Source organism: Triturus cristatus, chromosome 11 (genome assembly GCF_964204655.1).
Source record: "Triturus cristatus chromosome 11, aTriCri1.1, whole genome shotgun sequence".
Taxonomy (NCBI): domain Eukaryota; kingdom Metazoa; phylum Chordata; class Amphibia; order Caudata; family Salamandridae; genus Triturus; species Triturus cristatus.
In genome coordinates, this window is record NC_140594.1 from 1,114,998,351 (window position 1) to 1,115,011,873 (window position 13,523).

Sequence of the window (13,523 nt, forward strand, 5' to 3'; positions counted from 1 at the left end):
TTGAGGTGGGGATAACTGTGCAAATGGGTCAGAGCAGGGAGAGGAGAGGGGGTAGGTAGGTGGGGAGGTTACAGAAGGAAGAGGAGAATGTTGCCTGGCAAGAAAAAAATTACCTGCTTTCACTGTCCCATTGGAATGGAGACTTTGGATGGAATGCACCCAAGGCAATTTTACTGGTTGAATTTTGTGGCCTATCACTTCGGGTCTAGTGTTCCCGCACTGGGAAAATCTGAGTGTGAGAACACCAGGCCCTTCATAATTAAGTGGAGCAGAATCCCACCGTGGGATTACACTCCACTCAACTAATAATCAGGTCCCAGGTCTTTAAATGTTTCTAAGGAATGTTTCTACTGACCAGCAGGGGTCCTCCACTAAGGCAGTGGAGCATCGCCCCACTGCTTTCAAACTGTGCAAAGAAAAAATAATAATTTTATTTTTAGTGTTGCAGGTGCACTGCAGCCATGTTGTTGGGGCGGAGCGAGGCCGCGCACCTGTGACGAGGGAGGAGGAGTGATGGCTTCCCCTTAAGTGTGCATAACAGTTTGTCAAGCCATCTTGGGCCTGCCAAACCATCATGTGCAATTTGTATGTTCTCCACAGGCTGTATTGCACAGCCTAGGTGGAGAACATGCACAGCCTCCCAGTCCCTCTCCCAGGGGAGTCTGGGAGAATATGTTCTTTCTGGTTCCTGCTCGGAGTAGAGGCAGTGGCTAGCGACGGCAACCACCAGGTAAGTTTTCATTTCTTTTTTATTTCTTTTTTCCCCTAACCCCGCTACCGTTCCCTACCAGATACCATTGGTACTGTTTCCAAATTTGTAAGTCTGTTGGGATTCTCTGGCTTGTTTTCTATGACATTCTTGGTTCTTATACCTCATTCTGTGTCCCGTTTATAGCTCTCTATCAGATGCTGCCTGCAAATCAATGCCAAACCTCTCCTGCTTTTCATGCTCTGTTTAGCCGCATACTAATCAGTTATTAACCAAAAATCATAGGGGCTAATTTAGATTTTGAAAGGAGGAGTAGTAGTATTGTCCTTCGAGATGGCAAAGGACATTACCTCTGCCATCCTGAGTGTACTTGGTCAGTCAAATTTAGAGATGACCACCGGCCCAGCAGTCATCTTCACCTCGAAAGGAATCTCTATCATGGTGGTCCCCTTTAAAGTACAAAAGGTTTGGTGGATAGCCGCCATTTAAATATGATTTGTTTTTCAGAAACAAAATTCCAAAGCGGGAGTTTGTTTCCAAAAAACAAAAAAAACAAATCACCCTTATACCCTGGCAGCTTTCTCCCAGGGTTTGGGGGTCTTATTAGGTCTCGCCTAGGCAGCGCCTGCGCTGTCTCGTCGAGAGATGCTGTATACAGTATAGTGGGGGAAGCTCCGCCCACTTTCCGTCTATCTTTACCTATTTTTTTGATTGGCCGAAATCTTAAATGCTGCATTGTGATTGGTTTTCCGCAAGTTAGTCCCGCCTCCTGACGGCCATGTCGTCATTTTTCTCCTTCCATGGCTATCAGCCCCTTTACTTTAAAAACACTTTCCCCCCTGCCTCTCCCCATTACCTCCCGCAGTCCCTTTCTTATTTGCCCACCACAATCCCCCTCCCTTCCTCCCGTTCGTGCCTTTTTGGAAGCCCGCACTTCTGTTTACAATGCAATAGGTCTTGCGTAAATATGAGTCTTATTGCATTTGTAAATGCTTGTTTTCTCCTGGGATTGGCTGAGTGCATTCACACTCTATTTTGCCTGACCTGTCCTGAACACATGCGCAATACAGACGTTACCTGGAAGCGGAAGCGCAGCTGTGAGAAGGGTCAATGTCAGCAGCAGCATGGCGGCTGTAATGCTAATGCGCGTCCTGCGGTGCACTTTACCGAGGGCAGGCAGGAGCCTCAGCTTGCAGCCACAGGGGATGAGGGGAGATAGCTGCCGCTTTACCGAGGGCAGGCAGGAGCCTGAGATTCCAGACACAGGGGATGATGGAAGGTATGTGTAGCCTGTGCAGGGCACCTGCTGGGAAAGGGAAGTTAGCGGGCTCAGAAACTATAAAACAATCTAGACCCCAGACAGTTCTTTTTCGGCCCCAGGCAGTTTTTTTTCGGCCTGCACAGCCTCCATATGAAATGTCCGACTCCCAGATCTCGCCCTCTCGACTTGCTGCTATGACTCACAAGAAATACAAACGTCTTCCAGTGATTCGCACCTGTTTCCAAAGTGCCTCGCATTAAATACCTCCCCAGGCGCTATGGAATGTGCCCCTAATGTCTACAGTGCGTGTTTCTCTTTGGAGCAGCGTTCCTTTCACAGGCTGTCTCTGCTCTCACCGCGCGCTCCCACCCCAGGCTTGCTCGGCTCTCAGATTTTAAAGGTCTTTTTTTTTAAAGTTCAGAAATACGTTTATTAAGGGAAATGCAAGTCTCAATACAAAGAGCAAGATAACAGTACATAGTCACATGAAGCATCTTTTGAGTACAAGGAGGAGGTAGGTATATATACAATTAAAACTGGTCTATCTGAAAAGAAAGGATTAATAAAAAAGGAAATCACAGAATGTGTAAACTATAATACAAAAGAGAAATAATTTTGCAAGTACAAATTACAATAAAAGAAAGTCATGGAGGTTTGGAAACTTCTTGTTGTACAGGAGTTAGAGAAGATGAGCGTCTAGCACTAGCTTCGATGAATGTTGTAACAGGTAGCCATAAACACAGATGTTTCGTGGCCATGGTAATGGGGTACACGAAAGCTGCATCTAGTCTGTGATTATAACAAATAGCTTACCACCAAGCTTGGTAGGATAATTTGGTGAAGTCTTTCCAATTTTTAGTTATCTGTTGAAAGGCAACCGCCAATAAAAGGTCTACAATTTTTGTATTAGAAGTATGGTCTGACCATACCGGGGATAAACTACCCAAAAATACATTGGAAACAGAAAAAGGAAAGTTGGAGTGAAAAATTTTATTGAGGTGGGCATGTAAAATGTAAGTGGTGAAGGTCCGCATGAGGGGAAGAACATGTCCAACAGTCACCCAAAACACAAGCGTGTCTTTTATGCAGAACAACTGGAGAGAGTAAAAGCCTATTATAAATAAAAAAGAGTTTCTGCGTGGTGTTGGCAGCGCTCGAGGGTTTCCTAATTTTACCCCATATCTTGTTTCAAAAAGTAGTTGACCAGTCAACATCTAGATCTTGCTCCCAGGAGTTCTATCTTGGATTTGTTCTGTGGAGTGCATGAAAATTTTAAATAATTATAAATGGCAGAAGCTTTGGGGTTAACTTGTAATAGGGAATGCAATTTATCAACCAGAGAATTGACAGGGGTAATGAATGAGTTGGGAGGTGTGCAACGGGTGTACGCATCCAAAATAGCTTGTTTTAAAAGTGTATACATAGATTGGAAGGAGGATGGTAGACCAAACAAACTTTTAACCTGCGCAAAGGACATGAATTGGTCTTGTATGTATAATTGGTGAACCCATATTAGACCCTTTTGCCTCCATGATTTCCAGGAAAAAGGTTTATCAATATCAAGTTGTTGTGCCATATCGTGGAGTTGGAGAGAAGAGTCCCACTTATAGGATCGGTTAAGCGTGCAGGTTTCAGAATCTTAAATGCATATTTAAATATGGGAGTCGAAAGGTGTTGTGGTTTTCGTGAGAACGAGAGATACTCTTGAAAGGAGAAAGGGGATAAAAAGGAGAGCTCAAGTTTAGTCCATAAGGGGTGGTTTGCAGAGGAGTGTGAGAGCCATCTAGATGATTGCCGAAGCAAAAATGATTTTTGATATATAGGAAAGTTAGGAAAATTAACACCACCCTCCGATTTCGGGCGGGTCAATTTTGATAAGGACATGCGAGATTTTTTATTGCACCAAATCAAAGAGGATAACAAGGATTTTTTTTTTATTTTTTATTTGAAGGAATGGATAGTGGGATGTTAGAAATCGCATAAAGAACTATGTGGGACAGCATCATTTTTATGGTATCGAGATGGCCCCACTAGGATAGGTACAGAGGATGCCATTTAGCAGTTAAAGATGATAATCTCTATATACAATTATCCATACATCTTGAAATTGTATTTGAGATGGAGGAAATGAAATGGAGACCCGGGTACTTAATATATTGGGGACACCATGCAAAGGTTGAGAGAGCAAAATCATCTTTAAAGGTGTATTTCGTCAGGGGTAATATTTCACATTTATCTTTATTTAGTTTATACCCAGAAACTCTTAGGTCCAAAGCCAAACCATTTGAGGGTTTGGAAGAGGTACGACCACTCCACTCTATCAAATGCTTTTTCAGCGTCCAGTGCTATGGGGACCAAAGGATGGGATTTAGATTAAATATAAAAAAACAAACAGGTGTTATCTGTGATAAAACGCCCTTTAACGAAACCCGATTGTTCCAAACCCAACAAGTCAGGAAGGTGGGAGTCTAGTGGAAAGGCTAAAGATTTAGAGAAGATTTTATAATCAACATTGACTAAATATATGGGTCAAAAGTTTTTACAATATCTCAAGTCTTTACCCTCCTTGGGGATAAGGCAAATGAGAGCTTAAGAGAAAGAGCCAGAGGATTTACCCGAGGACAAAAAGGAATTTAACAAAACATGTAATTTTGGAATTAATAAGGAGGCAAAATGTGTACAAAATTCGACATCGACATCCGGGCCTGGGGCTTTGTCTTTTTTCAGTGCCAAAAGTGCAGCATGAAGTTCTTTTTGTGAGAGGTCGAATTCTAAATTAGAAAGGTTGGGTTGAGCAGAAGGAGATCGGTGAATGTCAAACAAAAACCGAGAGATGTGCTGCTCTGTAGGAGAGGCTTCTGACGTGTAGAGCGTTTGATAGAAATTTTAATTCCTGCTGGTCATTCATAATAGATTCTATATTAAGCTTGTTATGCTTAACTTTTAAGTAATGGGCTAAAACCCTTCTGGCCTTGTTCTGTCCACCATAAAACTATGCACTGGACCTTAATAAGTAGGTAGAAGCATTATTCGTTGATTCCTTATTGAATTGAAATTTAACATTAAGAAATTCTGACAAACAAAACAGACTTTTGATCTAGATGAGTAAAAAGAAAGTTCAAGTCTCTTTATCTTAGCTAGGAGAGATGTGGTAAGCTCTTTTGACTTTTTACGTTTTTTAGAGACATAGCCAACAATAAAGCCTCTAGCCGCTGCCTTAAAGGCGTCCCAAATCACATGAAAAGGAAGGTCATCAGTCTGAGTGAATAAAAAATATTCGTTGAAAAAGGAAGTAAATGAAGAAATGAAGGTCTGGTCCAAAAGAAGAGAATTGTTGAAGCGCCATTTCCGTGGGGTACAGGGCTTCTGTAAAATGTCTAATTGCATAGTAATAGGAGCGTGATCAGAAATTAGAATGTATCCAATCTCTGCTGCCATTAATGACTGTGATATGTTATGATAGATTAAAAAAAAGTCCAATCTTGATTGAGTATGGTGAGCTGGAGAGTAATGGGGGTATTCTTTAGTAGTGGGGTTGCACAGTCTCCAGGCATCAATGAACTTGTATTGTTTGATAGTCTTTACAAATGATTTGTGGGCCTTATGAGGAACAAAGAAGACCATTGAATTACGATCCAAAAAGGGGTCATAAACTTGATTACAATCACCTGTGAGTATGAAATTTTCATCAACACAGTCTGCAAGTAACTGTGCTATGGACAACCAAAAGGAGGGATCGCCAACAGTGTACACGTATAGATTTAACAAGGAGATTGGAACTTTATCAATCAGAAGCTTAGTAAACAACCATCGACCATTTTCGTCAGAACATTGTGATAACATTTTAACAGAAAGTGATTTACGGCATTAAGTAAGAACCCCATTCCGTTTGCCATCACCTGGCGAGTAGAAAACCTCCCCAACCCGACCTCTTTTCAATTTTATGGATTCCTCTGCTGTTAGATGAGATTCCTGTAAACATGCTATATCTGCACCAAACTTGGCTAGGTGAGTGAAAACCCTTTGCCTTTTAATGGGAGAATGGAGACCTCTCACATTCCAAGAGACAATATTTAAAGACATATGTAAGATAAGAGGATGAGTGTGAAAGGACTATCCATAGGAAAAAACAATTAAGAAAGTGTATACCAGAAGACAGACCAACTAACTATAATACGTGCCAATTTTATAAAAAAGAAGTAGGAACAATAACGATAAAGTGAATTCACATGTGACAAATGCAAAGTACAATAAGGGAGAACATTATACGCAATATTGAGACAAGCAGAATAAGATAGGAGTATGTCAAGGAAATAAAGATGAGAAATAAGATAAAGAGTAAAGGATAAAAAAATGGAAAAAAGAGGCAATGTGCAAAGACAAATTAGAGGCGAGTGACAATGAACAAGTGGAGAAGAGAGAAGGTACTATTGAAAATAGGAAAAAGAAAAAGAAGAAAGAAACTATACCTAGAATGAGTCCAGAACATAAAGAGGGTGGAGAGGAATGAGGCCACATGGAACGATGACATGTCCGGACTCCACAAGGTGAGACGGGTAAAACTTTGGGAGGAGCGACCACAAAACATGGGGTAGAGACAATGGGAAGAGGAACCTGTAGGGGAGAAAATAAGTTAATTAAAACAGTTACGATATTATAAAGATATATGCGACTAATAAAACCTTATAATTGTAAATCTGCAAAAAACAAACATTGAATTACACTACATAGAAAACACAACAATATATAAGCTATTAAGTAGCCTATGAACTACACGAACAACTCAACGGAGTAGATATATGAGTTCGTACCTAGAGTTCCTGCAGAAAGAAAGACAGCAAGGACGAGATTTCAAAATTTCCATCTTGTCAGGACAATGAGAGTTGAAGAAACTTTTGAGCTTGATCGGGTCATTGTAAGTAATGGTACTGTTGTTGAAAGTTACTTTGAACAAGCAAGGGTGAAATAAGCCGAATTGTGCACCGATGGAACGCAAAGCAGGTCTCGTGGCTAGAAATTCTTTACTTCTGTCTGCTGTGGGCTTTGCATAATCCTGCGACAAAAAAAGTTGGTTTCCTGAGGATGAAATCCGCTTCAGAGATCGGACTGCAGCTAGTACTTTGAGAAGATCTGTATACTCTAGAAAGTAGAGTAAAACACCTCATGGTTTGCGTTGAGCAGCTGGTGAAGAATGTAGGGGGCCTAGCCTGTAAGCACGTTGAATGTTCAAGACGGTAGTTTCCGGCAACTTGAGCACCGTCTGCAAAAAGGATTTGAAAAAAGCTATAGGGTTGGACCCCTCTGAGCCCTCTGGCAAGCCATAAATGCATAGATTATTCCTCCTATTCCTGTTTTCAAGATTTCCAATCTGCTTCTGGCAAGATGCAACCTGTGATTGAAGAACTACCACCTGAGCACAGGTCGAACTTAGGGAGTCCACACAGTGTTCTACAGCAGTGATTCTCTCTTCCATTTTTGCCCAGCCACCTGTACCAAAACTTGTATCTTCGAATTAGTCCCCTCAACAAATGGATGAAGCGCACGTATTTCTTCCAAAAGAAGGTCCAATGAGACTGACGAAGTTTGCCTTGGTGGTGACGGTGGGTCCTTTTTCAACCTCTTGGTTGAAACCTTGGTGATGGTAGAGGAAGAGGCAGAGGCACTTTTTGGAGAAGAGGCCAGAGAGTCCTCCATTTTGATACGATGAGCATAAAAGTGTGCACGAGAAATAGATGAGTGATTTGCAGGAGACACCAACGATTTAACTGTTTTCAGTCTGCTCATGAAAATGACAATTATAAATGGTCATACCTAAAAAAAAAAAAAATGAGTTAAGCAGACACAATTTCTATCGCAGGTAAATAGAAGCAGACCTTGAGACCACAACACACTTATAAGTGAAGAAAAGCTCACTCAAGAGCTATAAAAGTTGTCATGCCCATAGAACCATAAAGAGCCTGTAATACATAGGAAATATCCAGAGTAGGAAATGCAGTATTAGATAAATAGTTCACACCAATGAGAGGTGCCATAAAAGCCCCTGGTTTAAAGAAGAGAACTTAATTATCAAAGAGAGTGCCTTATATCAAGTATATAATAATACACATGTCATTAATATCAAAGTACATATGCAATAGAACAAACAGTGCCATATTTAGGAACCTCTCCGTAAGTATCATGGAGTCTAAAAGAAACCAGGAATAAACGTGGAAGGATGGTCAATGGAGGCAAATGACTTGTGGCATTGAATGGAGTGCATTAATGTTCACGAGGAATCCTGCATGAAGGGGCTCCGTAGAAGCAAAATGGCCGCTGGCAGCTCAGGCAAAGGAGGAAGAATTCCTGTCATTGACGGAAAAACACTTTAAAATAAAGCGCACGTTAAGGTAAAACTGCTTGTGAGCTATGTGCATCTCAGCGCGAGGGGGTTAAGAGCACAATAGTGCATAATTCAGTGGCTTCAAGGAGAGAGAAAGTCTCCTCAGGTTACGAGTAGAGACAAAATGGCGGGTGCCATGAGCATCAGAAGAAAAATGAGGAATGCAAACCGAATGAAGTTTCCTCCCGCGACATCTACGCTGCTAATTCCGCCAGTTCTCTTCACTTGCGAGTCATCGCAAAACCCTCGTCTGCACCGCCGTCACCGAGATTTCTACGGAGGTGCCGCTATATTCCGTGGGCGCTAGCCATGCCCCCCTTAAATTTCTTTTTTTAATGCTATTTGTTTCTCTGGGGTGTGCAGTCCACACACCTGGAGTCCCTTAATACAGACACTACTGAAAGGAGCTCACTCTGCGGAAGCGCTAGAACACTGAATGGCTCTACTGGAGAACGCTCACACTGCCAAGGTGCCAGAGCACGGACAGGGCACTGTTGAAATCTCGACCCAGGCAGTTGTTTTTTGACACAACGTATCCACAAACTTGATGAAAAGTTGATAAGGGGAAAAAGTGAGGCTCCCTATCAGCGGGAGGCAGGAGTAAGGCGTGTATCTCCGGATCTTCACAGCGCACTAAACCCACGAGATTCAGAGTATATAAGGCACAGTGTCTTCTAGGTGCTAAAAGGGAGTGTAAGCGCACCCCACTGCAGCTTGCAATGGCAGTCAGTTGATGAATAAGACACAAACTTGGCTCCAAATGTTGCACTCGTGTCATAGCATTGATGCTGCCCCCCAAGAACACACCACTTTTCATTGTTTGCACACCGGGCTGTCCACCACATGAGCCCCCACCCACCTCATGACATACCAAATGTACTGAGAGAGGATGAGAAAGAATGTCTCACGGTGCTCCTAGGCCCCTCTGGTTCCCCACCGGCTGGAGAGGCAGCATTTCAATATATCTGGACCCGCAGCATCTCAGAGGAGGAGGGCGTTGGACCTGTGACAGTGCTGTACAATTTACACTTTTACCAATACAAAAAATAGCTTGTGCACTTTTCTAGTTTTTATGTTGTTTCTAGTTCTAAGGTAGGAACCATCTTTTCTAATTTAAATGATAGAGTACTGTTTGTTACAGCTGCTGTGGTTCAGGGGCCGATGCGGTGAATTATAGGCCAGGTTTCCCTCGCCTGAAGGTGTTTTCAGTTGGCTTTTACTTTACGCCATACAGTGCAGAGGCTCGTGTGTTCTGTGTATTTATAAGCAGCTGCAGCCAGTGCTGGGACCGGTTCCTTTTGATTTGCTGGTTCCGCCTGACAGTGAGTATGACATGGGAATCTGCCCTTTTAACTACCACGATGTGGGTCAGCAGGGGAACAGTATATGTTTCAGCACCCACGCTAATGTGCTGCATAAATGTGCTGCATAAATACATATAAGATCCCAATTGCGAGACCGATTGGCATTGCCAGTGCTTGTTTATTTTTACCTGGCGGTGATGTACAGAAAACAAGGACATTACTTCATCAACCTTAAATGGGGCAGGCAGTTTATGCCCTACATCTGATGGCCCACACTCTGCCAGAGGCAGTAATCTGTTTGCTCCATTGATGGAAAACCTATGCTGTGGCCATCACTGAATGAGAAAGGCGGACCGAGAGTTTGGCAGACAGGGTATTCAATGGTGTCTATGACAAAGTTCCCTGTTCAGCAAATTCTAAATCAGACCCCGATTCTTTGTCTTATGTGGTTTGTGAATTCTACTGCTTTCAATTTGTTCTCCTGAAATTGGTTGGGTACTTTTAGAAGTCAAGCTAATACTACTTGAGATGCAGTTAAAGAGTAACTATTATTTAATGCCAACAGCTCACAGAACTAATGTAATATGTCCAGAGAGAAGGACATGGTGATGGCTTCTCATCCATTGATTAGAATGTGAATTCCATAATAGTTGTCCAATATTTATTAGCCATTTGTTGATTGTAACTTCGAATGTGTTGTATTGAGTTTTGCTGTTGCACCATTTCAAGGTCATTTAATTTGTGTTGTTGCTAGAGTAATCTGCCCAGTGTGAGGCATCCTCCTTTTTAAGTCTCACCTAGCTCTGTTGCACGCTTAATGTTTTCCAAAAGTTAATCCTAAAAGTAAATATATTGTATAAATATAAAGGGTCTTTTGGTCAATTGTTCTGTTCAATCGTCATTTACATTTTGCTTCCACCCGCCACAGTCTACAGTGGTTCAGCCCACTTGGCTCTGTTCTGTAGAGAAACACCATTTTGTTCTCATTCACCTCAATGTAGTCCAAATGATTCCAGGACTGGTTGGCCAGTTTTTGCTTTTATTTCTTTTTTCATTTCATGATTGGTTTTTGTTCATTTTTGCAATTGTTCATTTTTCGCTTATTTTTTATTTTTGAAAACATGAGAAACCCATATTTTAAAGGCATCATTTTTACTTCATCTTACTTTAACACATTTACTGTCTATTCCAATAAAATAGATACAAAAAAAAAAGCAGTTTTGTCGGACCACATATATTGACTTTGCCAATACGTGTTTACCATTTGACTTTCATTACAATATTTGGTGATTAAGCTCCCATTCATTGCAGCAGAGGTTTTTGTGGGCCGAAGTGATAAATTGAACAGCACTGTTGTCACAATTAGGCACCATTGTTTGGTGCGTGTAGAGGTGGTGACTTACTGCTGCTCTGTCCTCTGACCTTGCTCTTTGCCTATGCCCCCTTGCGCTCCTTGCCCTATTCTATTTTATCTCCCACTTTTTCCTTTTCTTTGTCCTCTTCCTGGACCTTGCTTACCCACATGTGACTCTCTATGAGAAATTGGGTTGTCATTTGAGTGGGGTGTTAATGCTGCTCAAGTAACAGCCTGAATCCCTCTCAGGGTGAACCACAAAAGTCACTAAATTAACCTTTGATTAATCGCCTGCTAGATTTGTACAAAAGCAGTGAAGCTTAACTTACAAGCAATGTTATAAAGTATTTATGCAGCACACAAACAGTAATAGAATGAAAACACAAATCCCATACCAATTTACAAAAAATGAGTAAACTTTAATAAATAATTTGATACCAAAAAGACAAAAATCCAAACAGTATAACCATCATCAATTTTTAAAGTTTAAGGTAAAAGCTAGCTCGTAAAAGACCCAAGCACCAACTACGGACATCTAGACGTGCAAGACATTGTCGTAGTCAGAAAATATGGCCGACCGCGATGGAGCGCAAGTCAGACCTAGAAAAAATTTCAGCAATATAGTCTCTGAAAAGGTTTGAAATTCTGCAGACTAAGACTGCAGGCTGTGTCTGAGAAGGAGGCATCGTTGTCGGGGAGCTGCTTGACAAACTTATGGTGAAGATTTCTACATTTGGACTTAGTCTCTTATTTGGAAATCAGAAATCTCCAGAAGGACGATGCCAGAGGCTGTTGACAATGAGAGTTTCACAAGGCCTGATACCCCTTTGGCGAAGGAGCGCTGAAAAGGATCTGCTGCTACAGAGAAGAAACTACCAGGAACTGCCACAAAGTCAGGCCAACCAGTGATGAACCTTGATGGGATAGATGAACAGTTTGGTCCTAATCTCCTTTCGATTCTTAGGGCAGTTTCTAGCAAAAGAAATCTAAGTTCCAGGTTTTTGATTTTGGCTATCTGGGCACCTTTAACACCACCACCTTGCGTCCAGGACTGGAGGTGCACCACTTGGGGGGCATAAGTATAACTCAGGCTTGGTCAGATGTGGGCTCAAGATGGTTGGAACCTTTTCTGTCCATGAGGCTATGATCAGGAGGCCGGCCAACTAGCCTTGGAGTCGTTCTGGATGTCCAGGGTTCAAGAAGTGGAACAGAGCTCAAGTGGCAAGGCAGACCTCTGAGGGTTCAAGGCAGGCTTCAGGCAACAAAGTAGTCCTTCTAGGTGCAGCAAAGCAATCTTCTGAAGTGCACAGCATGCCCCAGCAACAGACAGTTTACTTTCGCAGGTGTAGAAAATGAACTGAAGAGTGGGTCTGAAGGTCCTATTTTTTCCCTTTGAAGTGCTAGAAGTTACCTGCATCGCCTGCCCTGGCTCCAAGCAGGCTGCATGAACAAAACAGTGGTGACAAGTCCTTTGTGTGAAGGCTGGGCGCAACCTATTCAGTGGGGATGTGCCCAGCTCCACCCGCTACCAGTCATCACGCCAGGGATCGCTGATTGAGGCACACCTAATCCCTCTATAGTGTGGCTGTCTGGGAGGAATAAACAAAGTCAAACTGCAAACTACACTCAGTCATGTGACCTAGGAACAGGCTTCAAATAGGGCAGGACAATTCCAACTTTCTAATAGAGGCATTTTCAAAATTTTAACTTAAAATCTGCATTATTAAAGAAGATTTTAAATTAGTATTTCACAGACACCAAACATGACACGTTTACCTGTTTCCAATCAAACGTTAGCACTTATTAAATGTAATAAGGCAACCCAATGTTATCCTAAGGTAGAGGTAGGCCACATCATAGTGAGAAATGAGTTTAGGCATTTTTCTCTACCAGGACATGTAAAACTTAAACATGCATGGCCAACCTTTTAATTACAATGCACCCTGCCCTAGGGGCTAACTAGTGCCTCCCTTAGCTGTAGCTTTTATGCAATAAAAGGGGAGTTTAAGACTTAGCAAGGGGGTTATATTGCTAAATCAATCTGGCAGATTAAAACCGCATACAGGCTGCAATGGCAGCCCTCGGATATGTTTTAAAGGGCTACTTAAGTTTGTGGCAGAATACGTCCTATATACCCACTAGTAGAATTTAATTTACAGGCCCTGGGTATATGGAATACCACTTTACTAGGGTCGTATAAGATAATTAAATATGCTAAGCAGGTGTAAACCAATTTTACCATGTGTTAGGGAGTGTGCACGTGTTAGGGAGTGTGCACAAGCACTTTAGAACTGGTTAGCAGTGGTAAAGTACATAGAGTCCTAAAGCAAACACAAAGAAATTCGACAAAATGGGAGGGAAAAGGCAAAAGGTTTGAGGGAAGATCACTCTAAGGCTGACAGTTCTAACACTCTTCCTTCTTCATCACTGTGTGTATCATTATGATGCTGTGAGTCGTGCCGACGTCACTGAGGGTGTGTGAGAACTCTCATTCCGAAAGGAAGGATTCCCCGTCC

At 42.1% G+C, this 13,523-nt stretch overlaps 1 protein-coding gene across 1 annotated transcript in view; it reads left to right on the top strand.

Moving 5' to 3' along the window:
* The window catches only part of LOC146786127 (cytochrome P450 2J5-like), a 110,124-nt gene that overhangs the window by 26,234 nt on the left and 70,367 nt on the right, over positions 1 to 13,523 (top strand). The window lies entirely within an intron of this gene.